The sequence below is a fragment of the Aedes aegypti genome, chromosome 2, assembly GCF_002204515.2.
Source record: "Aedes aegypti strain LVP_AGWG chromosome 2, AaegL5.0 Primary Assembly, whole genome shotgun sequence".
Lineage (NCBI taxonomy): Eukaryota > Metazoa > Arthropoda > Insecta > Diptera > Culicidae > Aedes > Aedes aegypti.
This window is the reverse complement of record NC_035108.1, coordinates 5,613,133-5,631,040: the sequence shown is the minus strand read 5'-3', so window position 1 is coordinate 5,631,040 and position 17,908 is coordinate 5,613,133. Positions and strand designations below refer to the sequence as shown.

The 17,908-nt window shown below is 37.9% G+C and overlaps 1 non-coding gene across 1 annotated transcript; it reads right to left on the bottom strand.

Moving 5' to 3' along the window:
- Positions 1–11,242: 11,242 nt before the first annotated feature.
- Trnag-ucc lies at positions 11,243–11,314 on the bottom strand. The gene has a single exon. It is a non-coding gene; the product is annotated as a tRNA-Gly (tRNA).
- Between the last annotated feature and the right edge of the window lie 6,594 nt (positions 11,315–17,908).

Genomic DNA, 17,908 nt, shown 5'->3' with positions numbered 1-17,908 from the left:
GAATCTCTGGGAGAGTCCCTTGAGGAATTCTTGCCTAATCCCTGGAAGATTCCTTGGAAAATCCTGAGAAAAAAAAATCTCGCAGGAGTCTCCGTATGTATACCCGAGGAAATCTCTGGAAGAATTTCTGCAAAAATCTCTGGAACATTTTTTAGAGGAACCTATATAGAGTTTTTCCTAGAGTAATTCTTGAAAAAAATCCTGAAAAAATAGCAGGGTAAATCTCAGGGGAATTTTTGTACACACTTTTCTGAAAGAACCCCTGGAGGAGTCTCTGTAGAAATTCCTGTAGGAAGCTTCAAAGGATTTCCTGGGTAAATTAATGTGAAGTATCTGGGTAAATTGCTGAAGGAATCCCTGGAGGTATTTCAGGAGGATTCCTTGGAGAAAATCCAAGAGTAGTCCTTGGAGGAATCCCTGGAGAAATCCCTGCAGATCTTTTAATGAATCCATAGAGAAATTTTTCTAGAGGAATCTAGGTAGAGATTTTCCTAATGTAATCTATGGAGAAATTCTTAGCGTATTTTCTGATAACATTCCTGGATGATGAATCCATGGTCAATCGTAAAAAGAATTCCTAGAGGAATTCTTGAAGGAATACCCGGAAGAATTTTTAGTAGGCCAGAACGAAACTCTGAATAAATTTCTGAGGGAATGCCTGGAAGATTACCTGGACAAATTCCTTGGAGTAATTCACATAACAATTTTCCAAGAGGTTTTTATTTAAGATTTTGTGAAGTAATTTCTTGCAGAATGTCTGGAGGGATTCCTGTTGGAATCCTTGAACAATTTAGTGATGGAATCCATGGATCCCTGAGGAGAATTACTTGGGGATATCCTTGCATGCATCCTTGGACGAATCTATGGACATATAGACAAATATTTTTATCATCTGCCGAAAGAGATGATATGGTTCCTTCATGATTTGTAAGAGTTGTTTGGGCCATTTTGCACCGAAGGCCTAAACTACCCCTTAAAAAAGAGTAATTCATATTAATGAATTACTCTTTTTTAAGGGGTTATTTGTTCCGAATTCCGAAAAGTTATTATTGTTACTTCAAAAGATAGCGTGATGATATTTTCAGCAAAAACATGGGTTTTTTCATGACACACAAAAAATGTTAAAAATCTTGGGAAAAAGTAATGATAAAAAAAAATAATTTTTAAGAGCCCATTCACATACAACGGCATATATCTCAAAAACTACAATAGATAGAAAAATCATGTCTTCGACAAAGTTGTTTCAAATTGCCAATTCTACAAGTTTGCCGAAGACACCATATGCCTATCTAGATGTTAAAAACTTAGTTTTTCTATCTCACTTCTAGGTGGATTGATCACAAAACTTTTTGCATCAGAAGATGTGCTTTAATATACCAAAAAACTTCTCCGAGCAAACTATATCGCTAAAACCAACGGTTTGGGTGCTATTCAAAAAGCACATGAAATCAACAAAATAAAACACAGTGCTATGCAATATTTTCATTTTTTCTATTGTTGCATAAAATAGGCTATCTTTGGTAAACAATGTCTTCAAAGTCGTTTGCCCTCCCTAGCTGGAAATCATGGCTACGTCCATGATTACCTTTCCAGCTGGAAAAGAATCGATTCCAACGAAAAGAAAAAAAAAAACGTCTCACCAACATCAGCAGGAGGATTATCAGAATTGCTAATGTTTCGCAACCGAGCCCCGATCCCAAAAGCAACCAAACAGCGTCCAACCGGCGGAAAATCTTTTCTCCAGAATCACTTTAGCAAAGTGTACCCCCCTTCGTACCTAGGCGGAGAGAGATGTACAGCCGGTCGCACAGAGGTCCAATTAAAAATAAATAACTGGCGAAATCCAAATTTCCAAACATGTTTCCAATTGGTAAACAATGCCTTTACGAAAGCTTATACCGTGCACCCCCGCTAATTTGAACGGTACCTCATGCAAACCATCGGGGTTCATTTTTTATTTGAACATCTAGTCACCCTAGAAACGTGTTTCTGATTACCTTTTTCACTGTTTTTTTTTTGATTTTGCGTTCCGTTCCACAGCGTTCCATCTCACTTCACTCCGTTCCATGAGCTAAATGACGTTTGAACCATTTTTAATCTGAACGATGTGCAAATTAGCGGGGTACAAATTAAAAAGTGTTCAGATTAAATGTGGTCAAACGAACGGGGGTACCCGGTACAAATTTTGTTTTCAGCATAAGTTTGCCTAAACATACGTTACAAATCTGGACCACTGTGTGCCTACGGGGAATTGTTGCTAATCGGGCGCAAAAACAGGCGAAAGCCGCTGGAAATTAAAATAGCGCCGGCGACGACGGATGGGAAGCAAACAGTGGGTCTGTCGGTCGGAGGACATGAAAGCAATCGATAAATAAATTTGCCTAATTGAAACATGACAGTGTGATTCTGGCGTTTCATCTGGTTGGGTTTGGCAAAGGGATGTCAGCGCGGAGGAACACGATCTATTTCGGGTTCTAACGCATTCTTGTGCGGGGATCGGAATGCAATTCAAGTTGGCGATAGATTTCGCTGTTTGATTAAATTAGCATAAATTTTGGATTCAGCTGGGCAGAAAATGAGAACAAAGGATCTTGGGCTTGTGAGGGGGGCAGAGTTGTTCTTGATTTGTTTTGTTAAGCAATTTTCGGGTAGGAATTTTTAGGAAGGAAATACGAGAGTGTTTTACAACCATGTTCAGAAAATTAGTTGGTTTTCCCAAGACAATGTGGTCATCAATAAAAAGTGAGTATCAGAATATTAAAAGAAGGCCTCTTGGTAAGTCAAAGAAATTTCTTTAATGAAAAAAACATGAACCGATAAAGAACGAATCCAGATCTTTTGAGCTTGGCTATGTTAAGTCGAGTCTAGTACACGACACCAAAGACGGCCTTACAGTTGAGGTCGAAATACGCGTATCTGTCAAAAGATACAAACTTTAGAGGAATTAACTCTAGTGGAATTAAATGGTATAGTACTAAATTCGTTTTTTCATCTACTTACGATATCTATGTTTCTAATGTTTTCACTTCACATTTGTTCATTTGTCATATCTTGCTTTTCTTTTCTTTTCCATATTTTCTCTTACAACTCATACTTCTTTTCCTTTTCTTCGACCTCTCTTCATTTTCTCTCTTTTCATCACATCTTCACTCTTCTTCTTCATGCGGTCCTCCTTCGGTTTCGTTCGGTGACGGCTTCCTTCGGCTCTTGTTCCTTTAATCCCTGCATCAAATCCTTGTTTTTTTTTCTTCGTCGAACTCCTGCTTCTATTCTTCTCGTTGGTTCCAATTCCTCCATTTTTTTCCGTTTCTTCTTCTGTCTGCTTCCTTCTTGCATGTTTTCCTTATTGTCCACTACCAGCTTGCTTTCCTATAGTTTCCTCCCACGACGATTTCTTTTTGCCTTCTTCTTTGCTCCTCATCCTGATTTCCGTGATTCGAGCTATGCTCTTGTTCAGCGAGACGTGTACTGATAAGGAAGTGGCGATGAACATAACGACCTCTTCCGCACAGCCAACCCTCGTGAGTTTCATGAGAGCATGAACATCAGCATACCATCGAGACGTGTACCGATAAGGGTGTAGCGACGAACATGACTTCTACGCCCGCATGGCCACCCTCGTGGGGATTTTATACTTCTTTTCCTTTCTTCTTCCTCTCTCTTCTTCATTTTCTCACTTTTCATCACTTTTCTTCTCCAGGCGGTCCGTTTCTTCCTTTAATTGCCGCATCAAATCCTTGTTTGCTTTCTTTTTCAAATTCTTGCTACAGTTCTCCTTCGTTTGATTCCAATTCCTTCATTTCTTGCGTTTTTCTTCTTCTGTCTGCTTCCTTCCGGCATGTTTTCCTTATTGTCCACTTCCAGCTTGCTTTCCTACAGTTTCCTTCCACGACGATTTCCTTTTGCCTTCTTCTTTGCTCCTCATCCTGATTTCCGTGATTCGAATTAAGCTTTTGCTCAGCGAGACGTGTACTGATAAGGAAGTGGCGATGATCATAACGTCCTCTTCCGCACAGCCAACCCTCGTGAGTATCAAAAAGCATGAACATCAGCATACCATCGAGAATTTTCTCAAGCTCCTTGGATTGATCTACACTCAAAATTTCCTGTAGTGATCCTTGTATGTGGAAATTCTTGCGCTCCTCAGTGTATTTGTGGCAATCTATTAGAATATGCTTGACATCAAGAAAGGTTTCACAAACTTGGTCACTTTTATCAAAAAGGTGCTTATGTGAGGCTCTAGTGTGCCCTATTCGTAGACGAGTTAGTGCAGTTTGCTTTTGCCTATTACCCGTCGGAATCCACACACTAGTGGTGTTTTTGATTTCACGTAACTTGTTATCTCTCAATTCGTTCCAATAGTTCTCCCACTTTAAGCGGACTTTTAATTTTATTTCTCTTTTGAGATCGGCTGCTGGAATCGAAATTTCCTTTGGACGCATACCCAAACATAATTTTGCTGCTGCACCTGCCAGTTCATTCCCACGGATGCCCATATGTCCCGGTAACCAACAGAGGACTGTATTGTTGTCTAGGGAGAGTAGTTCTTCTATTTCTTGCACCCAAGGATGTTTAGAGTGCTCATTTTCAACTGCTGAAACAACACTTTCAGAGTCGGTGCAGATCACTCTTTGACTTTCTCTATTCTTTGGCAAACGTATTGCTTCTAAAATAGCATAAGCCTCAGCTGAAAATATTGAAAGACCAGCTGGTAATCCTATACTGTATGTTTCATTCTCCGTAATTATTCCAGCTCCCACTTTTCCGGTTAGTTTAGATCCATCTGTGTAGACAAATTCAGCTGTGACGAAGTCCTTATTTCACAGTTGAAGAAATGCTTGATTGCCTTATAGATGTTGAGCATATAACTTTTGGGTGACCACCTAGTCGATTTCCGGATATAGAACGCGGTATGTTGATTCTAGGCTTCACATCTGCCTTGATTTTGTCATTTTGCGCGTTCCAGTTCAATCTGCTATCAAAAACCATCCCCAGTATTCTCATCGTTTGAACTTGTTTTATTTCGAAGCCCTCTAATTTCAATGCTGGTGTATCCTGGTGAGATCGCTTCCGACACACATGCATACTTGTTGTTTTTTCGTGGGGAATTCTGATAGGGGAACATACGTATTGTCGGCAGCCTAAGCAGCTGAACTTTTAAGAGGGCAATTTTACGCAACAACAGAGCACAACAATTGGCAGCAGACACCTTAACTACACTTGAGCACACTTCATTTGCTAATTATTATACACAAAACACTATTTTATTCTCTTAATCTTCTATTTTTCCTCACCAAAGTCACGAGGCACTTGTTCTTTTATCGGCAATGCAATCACTATTGTCGGCAACAAAAATGTCCACTTCGGCAATCCAACACTGCGCAAAAACTAGTTTATGTATTGGTAACATTTCGTATTTGTTGGCAAATCCTGAAATTAAACGTCACTCATTAAGTTCTACTCGTTGAAAGGGCCAATGCAGAAAAATACAGACTACACTGAGAACAGAATTGCAGTTATAAATAGAATAGCAGAGAGTCAAATTGAATACACAGCGCCACTAAATTTATGCAGACTAAGGCACCGTCCACAAATTACGTAACGCTCTAGGGGAAGGGGGAGTAGGCTCAAACGTTGCGGCTCAAACACAAAATTTTATTTTTTTTTTCTTGCAAAGACCGTTGCGGAGGGGGGAATGGTCGAAAATTGTACATTTTAACGTTATGTCATAAATGGACGCTGCCCAGTGGCGCAACCAAGGGGGGGTTTTGGGGGTCAAAACCCCCCCCAGAGCAGATTTTTTTTTCATAAGAATTATCAAATATATTTTTGAAATTTAATACTAAAATCCACAAAACTGGAGCAGTAAGTTGTGTTAACAATTATATTGTTCTAAGTTGTGGCTCTCTTATTTGAAGACCTTCGAGGAGGACTAAATTTTCTCGCTTTTTCTGATAAATAAGCTACAGGTTTTTGAAGAGAAGTTTGTCAAACAAACATATCGAAACCGATTTAAAATATGCATTTTCCATCAAAATTCGATCTTGAGAAAAAAAATCAGTTGGCTCAGCATTTAGCCGAATTTTATGAATTCCAGAGAGCACGTGAATTTCCGGATAAGCAATTCATTAGTTTTTAATGATTACAAATAAAAATCCTAAGAAAGGCTCAAGAATCCATCATTCAATCATCAGCAATCATCAAAAACGAAAAAGCAGTTTTTTCGTTCAAATTTAAAGAAATCTTCATGAAAATCTATCATTACAATCCAGATAGCAAGTGTAATGCAATGATAGATTTTCTCGAGCATCGCATAAATTTTGAGCAAAAAAACTGGTTTTGAACAATTTTAAAACGATGATGGCTATTTTCCTCTTCATGGTTCCGTTGCTGAAAAATCACAAATTTTCATCTGCAATCCGGAAATGCTTCAATATCTGCAATGCTATTTTACCTTCGGCAAACTGCTAATGATGGTCGCAATGCTTTTACTGCGACTTGCGCTGAAAGATCATTCTGTTCGTTGAAAAACTTGAAAACGTATGTAAGGAACAGAACAGATGAAGGGTGATTTTCAAATGTATGTGCGTGCCTCCAAATGTAGCCTGGAAAAACTTCAGAACAAGCTGCGAAAAATGAAGATCTGAATGATATAAGAATATTTTAATCCAGTTTTGTCATCCCTATTTAAAAAGTAGAATCTAAGAAAATAGTTGTAATATTTTCCCTTTGAGTAGCGTTGTAACTCTATTTAAAATGTATGTTCGAGGTACAAGAGAATAGCCAAATTTTGCAAATGGTGTTAAGTTTTTTGTTTAATGTTAATCTAGCAATATTTTGCAATTTTTCTCTTAGAATTTTTTTACACTCGTTTCATTTTCCCAAAAACACATTATCTTCATGTTCACAAAACCCCCCCTAGAGCCAAATCCTGGTTGCGCTACTGACGCTGCCTAATTTGGTTTTCATTTATTTTATCGAATATTTTTTGTATTCAATCTCACTATGGCAGCATTTCGACTGTAAAAATTGCCATGTCATGGTCTTGCAGCAAGTGCGAATCCAGCCTAGAAGTTGCAGCGTGACGTCATGGTTAATTGATTCATGATATTGTGCTCTGCAAGAAAAATCCACGGAACACGATTATCGGATTACTTGAATTTCAGAGTTGCGTTTGAATGGGTTACATACATGCCACTATTCGCTACTCACACTACTGTTTATTAGGGTGCGGCTTATTTTTCAAAACCTCTCAAAACCAAAAATTCTTTTACTTTTATGAATTCGAATCATATTAGAAGAGAAACCTCAAAGTTTGAGCCAAAAATATTAAGATATAGAGGAGGGCAAGCGTCTTGAAGGTAATTTTTTAAATTATAAAAAATGGCCTTCAGTGAACTCACCATAACTTCGGCAATTTCTAACCAATTTTGAAACTTGCAGCACCATTATCTTAGAAACTAAATTTATGAAAACTTTGTAGAATATCAAATTTGTGTAAAATCAAAACTAGTTTCAATAAAAAGTAGTTTAATCCAAATGTTTCCTCATTTTACTAAAATAATAACTTTGTTTGACCATAACTTCATGAGTACTCAACCGATTCCAAATCTTTTTGCATGGTTTAGAAGCTTACTTAATTATTTTCATACTTTTCATTCGACACATTTCACTAAAAAAAAAATGATTTGACCAAGTTATTCAACAAAAACTGCACAAAACCATGATTTGTTAACGAAAAACGTCAGTTTTTTTTTTATTTTTGTCAGTTAAACAATATTTTTAAAGCTGAAACTGGTTTTCCTCATTTGATAAACCTTTGAAAAGGACTTGTCAACAATTTTTAAATAATTTTGAAACAATAATATTTTTGCTCATGTTAAAAAAATATATGCACTATTCAACTCGTAATTAAAACAAAATGCTTTGAAAACACAAGAAAAATGTAATTTTTGGCGAAAAAAACATAAATAATCAAAAGAAATTCGATTTTTTCTTTAAAAAATCATGTTTTTGGGTAGTTTTTGTTACAAAACTAAGCCAAAAAAAAATTTTTAAGAAACATATGTTGTATGAACAGTATGGAAACAACTATTTTTTGCTTCAAAACATGTACAGTCGAAGCTCGTTATAATGACCACTTTAATAGCGACAAAAGCTCTTTATAGCGACATTTTTCGATCCCTTGAAAAATATTTTAATGTTATCACTATTCTCTATAACGTCATTTCTCTATTACGATGGTCCCTTGCCATGTCATTATAATAAGCTTCGACTGTACTAATATTTGAAATAGGTTGAGTATTTATGAAGTTATGATCAAACAAGTATGAATTTTCCAGTAAAATGAAGAAAAGTTTCGAGAAAACTACTTTTAACAAAGACTTGTTTCGATTTAAGACAAATTTGATTTGACAAAATCTTAATATTTTTGGCTCCAACTTATCGGTTTCTCTTCTAATATGATTTGAATTCATAAGCCCACACGAGTTTTTGGTTTTGAAAACTTTTGGAAAATAAGCCGCACCCGCAAAAAATTGCTAAAAGGTAACGCGAAATTGAAAATTCTACAGGCTATTTTTTTACGTTCATATTATTCTCAGTGTATGAGAAAATCAGAATAGGCCCTTTGCAAATCAATGCACTTATGACTTGACACAAAAACATCATCCTCTGATTGCCTGTAGAACAACAGGAGTGTTGCCAAAATAGTTTACCTATTGAAAGACGTATATTTTATATGTTTCTCAGTATATCAATGTTTATGCGCTACAATCTTCAAATAAGGAAAGTATTGAAATGCTCCATTATTACCAATGCATGCTTTGTTGCCTAATTCCAATGCATTAATTAGTTGTGTTCGATTTTTTCAATGAATTAAAATTGTGAATAAAAAATACACCGCAATTGAATATGGTTTTCTGGCAACCTGGTCCCGTAATAAAAAGTGATTGCCGAGGAAAGCAAAGTGCATTAATTTTAATTTGTGATTTAAAGCATAAAAATTCAGTATTTTCGAGTGCTTTATAGACAAATCAAAAGTTTAATAGTGCATAAGTGATCGGTGCGTAGCTTTTGTGACAAATTGGTATTGGAGCGGAGAATTGGACCTTCCAATGTGGACCAGTTTTTAATGACCATTTTTCCAGTGATTCAAGCGTTTGTTGCAATCGTTTCCGAATGGCTTTGTGGCTTTTACCCGAAATATAGATAATTATGTCGTCAGCTTAAATTATCACTTTGACAAATTTTGGCACAGCACTGAATAAAGAGTTAACCTTCCAGTCGTCGCGCGGTTTGCCACCGTCCAAACCACCACGTTGCTGCTGTGTGCGGAAAGCGAGGTTTTTTCACCAGTGCTGTACAAAATACAACAGCGCGACGACTGAAGTGTTAATAGCTATTAAGAAAAGGGTCACACTTATTACGGATCTCTGTGGAGCACCATTCGCTTGATTTTTCTCCTCACTTTGTTGGCCCCCAACAAGGACATGAAAGCGTCTGTTTTGAAGAAAGTTAATGACGTATTTCACTAAGTTTCCTCCTAATCCCCAGTTGATCATGGTATCAATGATAAGGCGCCTCCAAATTATATCATATGCCTTTGATATATCCAATGATACGATTTATGTGTGGCTATTGTTTGATATTGAATCTCGAAATTCTCCTTCTAGAACGGTAAGGTGGCTGTAGATAGATTTTCCCTTCCTGAATCCGTGTTGTCGTTCGTCTAGGATATGTATTGGGTTAGTGGGATAAGGTAGAGATCTGGGGGTCACCAATGTTTGGTGAAGCGATCCATGACATAATTACGCCTAGCCAGTTGTGAAATTTTATTAGATAATCGCATTGTACGCCGAACCAGTGTTCATCACTCACCCCTACAAGAAAAAGCGACGCGATCAATAGATCAAACACTACTAACAATCCGCGGCACTTTTTCATTTCAGTACGCAAACGATGCTCGACATTTTTGATCCTGCTCTCATCGCCCACCCCCGCAGGAGCAAGCGTCAAGGTCGAAGGATCAAACATCACTCTACGATATACCTTGCTAAATGAAGACTTGACAAAAAAAACTTATAATATGTTATTTTCATTTTGTTTCATGTAATAAAAGTTCAACCGAAAATCACAATTTTCACGACTTAAAATAACAAATAGTTTTAACTTTTCTCAATCTATTTCTTTGAATTTGGAGTGTTTAGTTGAATAGCATTGAAACCACCATAATATTTTGAATTGTTTTTTGATTTGATTTGTTTTGGATTGAGCTAGAGATCTCGAAGAGAAACTTCTGCCTCACTTTACACTGAGGAAACGGAACGCATGAGGTACATAAGATTTTCTTATGGAATAACGACATAAGAAGTATTTTGTTCTTCATTCGAGAATATTATACAATTCCACAACAGATTTATGAAATAAAACTCATTACATAGACAGATATAATTTCATAAGAAACTCTATTTGGTTATCAAACGCATTGATCATCATCATCATAAGACGATCTAATGGAGTACGATTTTCTTAACAATTTCATACGAAAATCTTATGAATTACGTAGAGCGATGGTAATAACAAAATATTCACGATTGAGATTCATAAGCGCGTTTTTGACAATGACTAGTAACACTTGTAAAAAACAGTCGACTTTTTATCAAAAACCACGTAAGAATTTCATACGAAATTCTTTTGGAATAAAGACATAAGAAGCATCTAATGGGACTCATAAGAAAAACTTGTGAACTTCCATCGATCATAGCGTTCATAATATAAATGGGTATAATATCATAAGATACTCTAATGAAGGATCATAGATATCAATTATGGAATTCTTTAGGACCTTTATGTATTTAGAGAATCGCTCTTTGAATTTAGGAAAATAAAGATATTCATAAGATCTTTAATGATAACGAGAAGAATTTCTTGTGAATATCGGACGTTTTGTGTTTCATAAGAATCTTATGAAAGAGAGAAAACCAGTCACGAAATTCACAAGCGTTCTCTTATGAAATTCGTACGCAATTTCAGGCTCAGTGTACTCTTATGATTTCTGCACACATTATTCGGCGCAACAAAGTAGACCGTTTCATGAAGGATTGATGGAATGAAAAGAGCCCATTACAATAAGACAATAAAAAAAATAATTTAGGTGCTTAAAAACTCACCACTTTGAAATAAGCATTCTATTCTCGAATATTGCCTAAGCCTAATATAATCCAATATCAAAAAGACATCCTGCGTCGGCCGGGAATCGAACCCGGATCAACTGCTTGGAAGGCAACTATGCTGACCATTACACCACCGACGCCACACTTACTGCTTGTCGAGAAAAAAGAACTGCGACAACGAAATGGAGCATCAGTATCCGCATTCATTGCCACTTTTCAATTCGCATAAAAACGCATTAGCATAATCGTTCTCTCATCACGCAAACCGACCTGCCGCTACCATAAAACTCGATAAAGTCGTAATAAACATCACCCGCAGATCGTGGCGATGAGCAGAAGTTGACGCCTCTTCATACAACATAAAAGCACCCTAGTTGAAAGCTATAAATCATATCGTTATCTTTGATGAACCACCTCAATTCACGGAACAGTGAGGAACAACGAGTTTCACACATCCAGTGAGTAGCGTGTTGAAATATGTTATCACGACTTGATAACAATTCGTGGCAATATTTAATTTGAGTACCGATGCTAACCGTAATTCATTCTATATCAGTCGTGAAGCGGCTCTTTGCGGAGAAATGCCAGAAAGCGCACATTTTGTGGTCAACTCTCGAAGAGTAGATTCCCCCCAGAAACGAGAACTTCGTAATCAGTATATCAGTATACTCTTTCCCCTTAAAGTGGTTCCCACGATGAAAGAAAAAAAGCGATAATTTTCCCCAATTTGGCATATATAAAAGACATCGCCAGTGCTCCCCAAAGCTTCGAGCATCCGGAACGCCGGATCTACCTACCGGAAATGCTGGCCGCCTGATCCGGCCGAAGCTCGCTTTCAACGGAGTGTGCTAGTGCCCCTCATTTTGGCAGCATAGCGGACATGCTCTCTATGCTCCCCAACCCGAACGAGACTGGCAACTCCACCCGGCGAAGGAGAATGGGAAGAATGCGTCGACGTCGAGTTGTCATGGTAGCTTTTTCGCAGTTGGGGATCCTACCCCTCCTGTGTCTGTCATAAGACGGTGAAATGGTGGAGCTTTCGTGGGAAACGAATAATAAGGAGCAAATCTCTCCTCCTGCTTGATGGAGGAGCTCTCGGTAGACGATAAGGACCAACAGGATTTTTTTTCCTTTATTGTCCCATTGCTCTCTTCACTCTATTACTGTGGAGCTTCCTGAGAACATTTCACAAGAACGGTTTGTATCTTTTGAATGAGAGACTAAAGAGGAGAAAATTAGTTTTCTATACTTAAAATAAATTCTGCACTGAATAACAGATACGTTTATGTAAAATTGAAATCTTAAATTGTAGGTACTTATATGAAATTATTTGAGATGGATTGATGATACACTGTGAACACCATTTTTTCATTTATATTCCTTTTCAACGATGATCTTTTTGGTGCCTTTGCTTTCCAATCGAAATCGGTTAAAGTCTCTAACAACTCTTCAAGACACAGTATAAACAATAGCTAAATTATATATGTATTCATAAAAAATAAACAAAATAATTTGGAAAAATCACAAACGCACTTGACACATTGGCTGAAACAAAATTGGTCAGTACAGTAAAGAAAATCAAGCTATCAAAAAACAAAAATTAAACCTTAACAATTTGCTTGTACATGACAACATTATCAGCGCTGCTCGTCAACTGTTCGAATTACCCAATCAGGTTGATCATGTTCGAAATCGATCATCCTAGTCCAATTTGACAGTTACCTGCCCAATTATAGTTTTTTTTACTATAATCAGCACAAATAAGAAACAAATCCTCCCACCGAAATATTGGAAAAGTAGGTAGAAAGGCAAAATCTTCGAGCTGTTTAGTGGAATACCTATAAACAAATGAAAACCGAACTTAGTACCATTCCACTAGATTCAGTATCCTTTGACAGATACACTCCCGTACAAAAGTTTGGGTTCACCCCCTAAAAAACATACAAAAGTATTCTGTCCATATCTCTGTGATTACACGTCCAATTGAAACTCTTTAAGCCGCATTCGAAAGGCAAAGAGTTATTTTTAATTCGTATGTATTTTTCCAAAAACATTCTCTAAACTTTGTATACTAAATTTTTACTTAAAATTGTGACATTTTTCAAAAAATGCACTGAAAAATCATATCTAATTTTCTCAGCATTGCGTCGACCGAAATTTTTAATCAAAGTGTCATTAGAATCGTAATCTTATATTCTTTGAAGGGACCCCATGAAATTTTGGCGGAATAATCTGGAAAGTATTCAAAATCAATGAAACAGTCAGTCAAGTCATCGTGCAAAAGTTTGGGTTCACCCCTCAGCATGGTGTATCGTGCAATAGTTTGGGTACACCTGAACTTACTCAAATCTGTAAAATCTCAAACCAATCATGTACGCGCCATTATTTGCGTTCGAAAAAGCTTCAAAATATTGAAATCGGTTGAAAAATGGCAGTGATATTGACAAAAATGATGTGCGTGCGGCTCAGGTGAACCCAAACTTTTGCACGATTTGCTTCATACTGAGGGGTGAACCCAAACTTTTGCACGATGACTGACTGACTGTTTCATAGATTTTGAATACCTTCCAGATTTTTCCGCCAAAATTTCGTGGGGTCCCTTCAAAGAATATAAGATTACGATTCTAATGACACTTTGATTTAAAATTTTGGTCGATCCAATGCTGAGGAAATTAGATATGATTTTTCAGTGCGTTTTTTGAAAAATGTAACAACTTTATGTAAAAAATTAGTATACAAAATTCAAAAAATGTTTTTGGGAAAAATACATACGAATTAAGAATAACTCTTTGCCTTTCGAATGCGGCTTAAAGAGTTTCAATTGGACGTGTAATCACAGAGATATGGACAGAACACTTTTGTATGTTTTTTTGGGGGTGAACCCAAACTTTTGCACGGGAGTGTATGCGCATTCCAACCTCAACGGCTTAAACGACGTCAATTATGATAAATACCATACCCTCAGCTTGGATTGAATTGGATGGAAATTGGCTGTGCATTTGAAATTTATATGGAAATTATTATAAAATAGTCAACCTTTTGTGTTCTGCGCTCCAATACTTCCTTTCTTCTTTCTGACGTTACGTCCATACTAGCACACAGTTCTTTTTTTTTCTAGTCTGTAGAGCCTTTTAACCCAGATGGGGCCCAGATAGCCGTAGCGGTAAACGCGCAGCTATTCAGCAAGACCAAGCTGTGGGTCGTGGGTTCGAATCCCACCGGTCGAGGATCTTTTCGGGTTGGAAATTTTCTCGACTTCCCAGGGCATAGAGTATCTTCGTACCTGCCACACGATATACGCATGCAAAAATGGTCATTGGCATAGTAAGCTCTCAGTTAATAACTATGGAAGTGCTCATAAGAACATAGTAAGCTCTCAGTTAATAACTATGGAAGTGCTCATAAGAACAGCTGAGAAGCAGGCTCTGTCCCAGTGGGGACGTAACGCCAGAAAGAAGAAGAAGAAGCCTTTTAACCACTGATTCCTATATTTAGGAATATTGTGGTATGTCTCATATTTGGTGCTCATCAAATATCCTTTCACAACTCGTTTTATAAAGTCTATTACCCTATTAAAACTACCTTGCCAAACTTACAAGGGCTCTTATAACCCTTTTACAAATGTTAACATTCTATGATTAAGCAATGCTCCTCAGTTGCAGAGTAAATGCTCAGCAGTTTCGTTTTCAGCTTGACAAAACGACATTCAGAGGATTGTATTTTTCCTATCTTTTTAAGATGATACCTACTTGGTAGAGATGGTCGGGTTTCGGGTTTTCAAACCCGAAACCCGACCCGAACCCGAACCCGACGGGTTCGGGTCGGGTTCGGGTTTGAAAATTTAAATTTTTTCGGGTTCGGGTTCGGGTCGGGTTTGAAGGCTACAAAATTATCGGGTACGGGTCGGGTTCGGGCTTGAAAAAAGTCGGGTTTAGTTGGGTTTGGGTCGGGTTTGGTGAGAATGGTGAACAGAGTAACAACCTAAAAGCTTCCCTATGCATCAGAAACGATGAATTTAAAATCTTTTCAAACTCGGGTTCTACTCGGGTTTTTCTTAGAAAACTTTTTCGGGTTTCGGGTCGGGTTCGGGTTTGAACAGCGAAAATTTTTCGGGTTCGGGTCGGGTTCGGGTTTGCTTTTCAATTACAGTCTCGGGTTCGGGTCGGGTCCGGGTTTAAAGAAATAAAATAAGTCGGGTACGGGTCGGGTTCGGGTTTGAAAAATGTGAAACCCGACCATCTCTACTACTTGGGATGTGACCGGTCAGCAGGCCAGTTATTACCTTAAGATTTCCTTTATTGAGATTCAATATAGTCCGGGCTTTTGCTAGACTGAATCTTTTCGCTTGCTTGGATGTATCCGTGGCGTTCCAATTAGATTCTACCATGGACATTTCCCAATTTTCCAGTTTCATCCTGAGAGTGCACTCAGGAACACCACAGAACGGTTCAGGGTCAACAAAGTTCGAAGCTGCCCCCTGTTTTGTTAGATTGTCGGCGATTTTATTCCCCTCAATTCCACAATGGATGGGCACCAGTACAATGTAACTTCATTCCTACTGGCCAATTGCTTTGGAGAAAGAATGCATTCCCACACTAACTTTGATCTACATGTTAATGCCTTTAGAGTATTCAAAGCTGCTTGAATGTCCGAGAAAATACAGATCTTTGCAAACCTATAGTTTCTTTTGAAACAAACATTTGTAGGTCAATGTTGGCTTGTATTTCAGCTTGGAACACAGTGGGACTGCACCCCATAGCGATTACCTTGCTGATACCACTTGGTTTAACCTCTTTAAAGGGAACATCATAGTTGGTCTTCGTTGTTATCCAATCTTCTATTGTTTTCATATCTGAATTCAAATTGAATTCCTTGATAAGCTGCATGTGACCAATCAAATCACCATCTAGTATTTTATTATAACGAATGAACTGCAAAGCATTTTTTGCAGCTTGCAGTTTAATGAATTGATACAAAGGCAGTACATTAAGAAGGGCACCCAAGGCAACCGAAGGTGTACTTTTCATTGCCCCTGTCATTGATATACAAGCAAGTCTTTGCAACTTAGCCAGCATCTTCTGAGAGGGTACTTCATTTGTCCTGGACTACCATACCAGTGAAGCATATGTAATTTTTGGTCGGACTATTGCTGAATAAATACAGTTTACCAAATTAGGTCGCAATCCTCAAGTTTTTCCTAGGGCTTTATAGCAGACTCATAGGCCATTAGTACGCTTATCTAGGACCTTGTTCAGATGAGATTTCCAGTTCAATTTCTTATCCGAAGTAACCCCAAAGTGTCTTTCGAAAATTGAATTTAAGCTCTATTCAAAGAAGGCTGTGTAAGATTTACCTTTTTCCTTCTGGTTAAAGGAACGATAATAGTTTTTGAAGGGTTCACGTTTAACCCCTCTTTTCTACACCATTTGAGAGTAATGGTAATCGCAGTTTGCAACCGATCGGAAATCGTGTTATCAAACTTTCCACAAACCATGATGGCTACATCATCGGCATATCCAATTGCCTCAAAACCTTGATCTTTTAGATAACCTTTTGAAACTTCTGCCACGCTTTTGGAATATATGAAGGCGCAACATTTGCTTTGAATATTTCGGTTAGGAGTTGGCAAAGCGTCTCTTTTCCTTGTTGCAGTAAGCCTGGGAAAATGTCATCTTTCCCAGCTGATTTGAAAGGCTAAATGCCCATTCGACCCTCGAAGGCGTGAAGATTTCACAAGCTTTCTGATAAGCATTTATCGACTATACACGTCTTGCCTCATCTGAGACTTGCTTTTTATCCGAATATGGGATCAATTCAGGGAAATGAGTTCTCATCATTACTTACAGTGTTTCAGAAGAGTCAACAGTAAAACTGCCGTCTTCTTTTTCAAGGCTAGCTAGACCATTTGAATGGTCTTTTGAAAGGACTTTGTGCAGCCTTGCAGCTGCAGGGGCGTTGCTGATGCTTTCAGCACGATTCTACCCCAGTAGCCCGAATACCATTACCCCGAATGCCATTAGCCCGAATGCCATTACCCCGAAATCCAAAACCCCGAACGAGCCATAACCCCGAATGACATTACCCCGAATTAGAATATCATTAGGAAATGTCATCAATGTCATCATGTCAACATAATTTTAAATTCGGGGAAATAGCATTCGGGGTGATGGAATTCGGGGTAATGGTGCATTCGGGGTAGTGGAATTCGGGGAGTTGGCATTCGGGGAAATGGGATTCGGGGTAATGGGGTAGAATCTTTCAGCACACAGTTTTTCAGCTTTCAGACCCACTTTTGCCACATTACCGAACAGGCCAAAGGTCAGTAAAAATAATTACCGACTATTCAGTAGTAGATGTTTTTTACTGACTTGTCGTCAAAATCAAATGCAAACAAACTGATGCGCATGCGCTAATGTGTCAAAATGAGAATATCCTGCTGTACTCTCGTCTATGGTAACCAAACTTTTCCTGCACCTATTTTGCGCTTTCTCGTGGCAAGTTTTTGAAATTCAGTGACACACTCAACTATTTTAAGCAAATAAAAAGGCTCAGCATGATTTTAACTGCTTAATTGCATAAATTCTTCTGCATTATTGAGTTTGCCTCTTGTATGCAAACCATCCAAATAATAATGATTTTGTCACACATTTTTCGATTACTTCCACTGAGATATGAGAATACCGGGAGCATAAGGGACATGTCCATGTCGATTGGGTTTTTGTATTGATATTTGA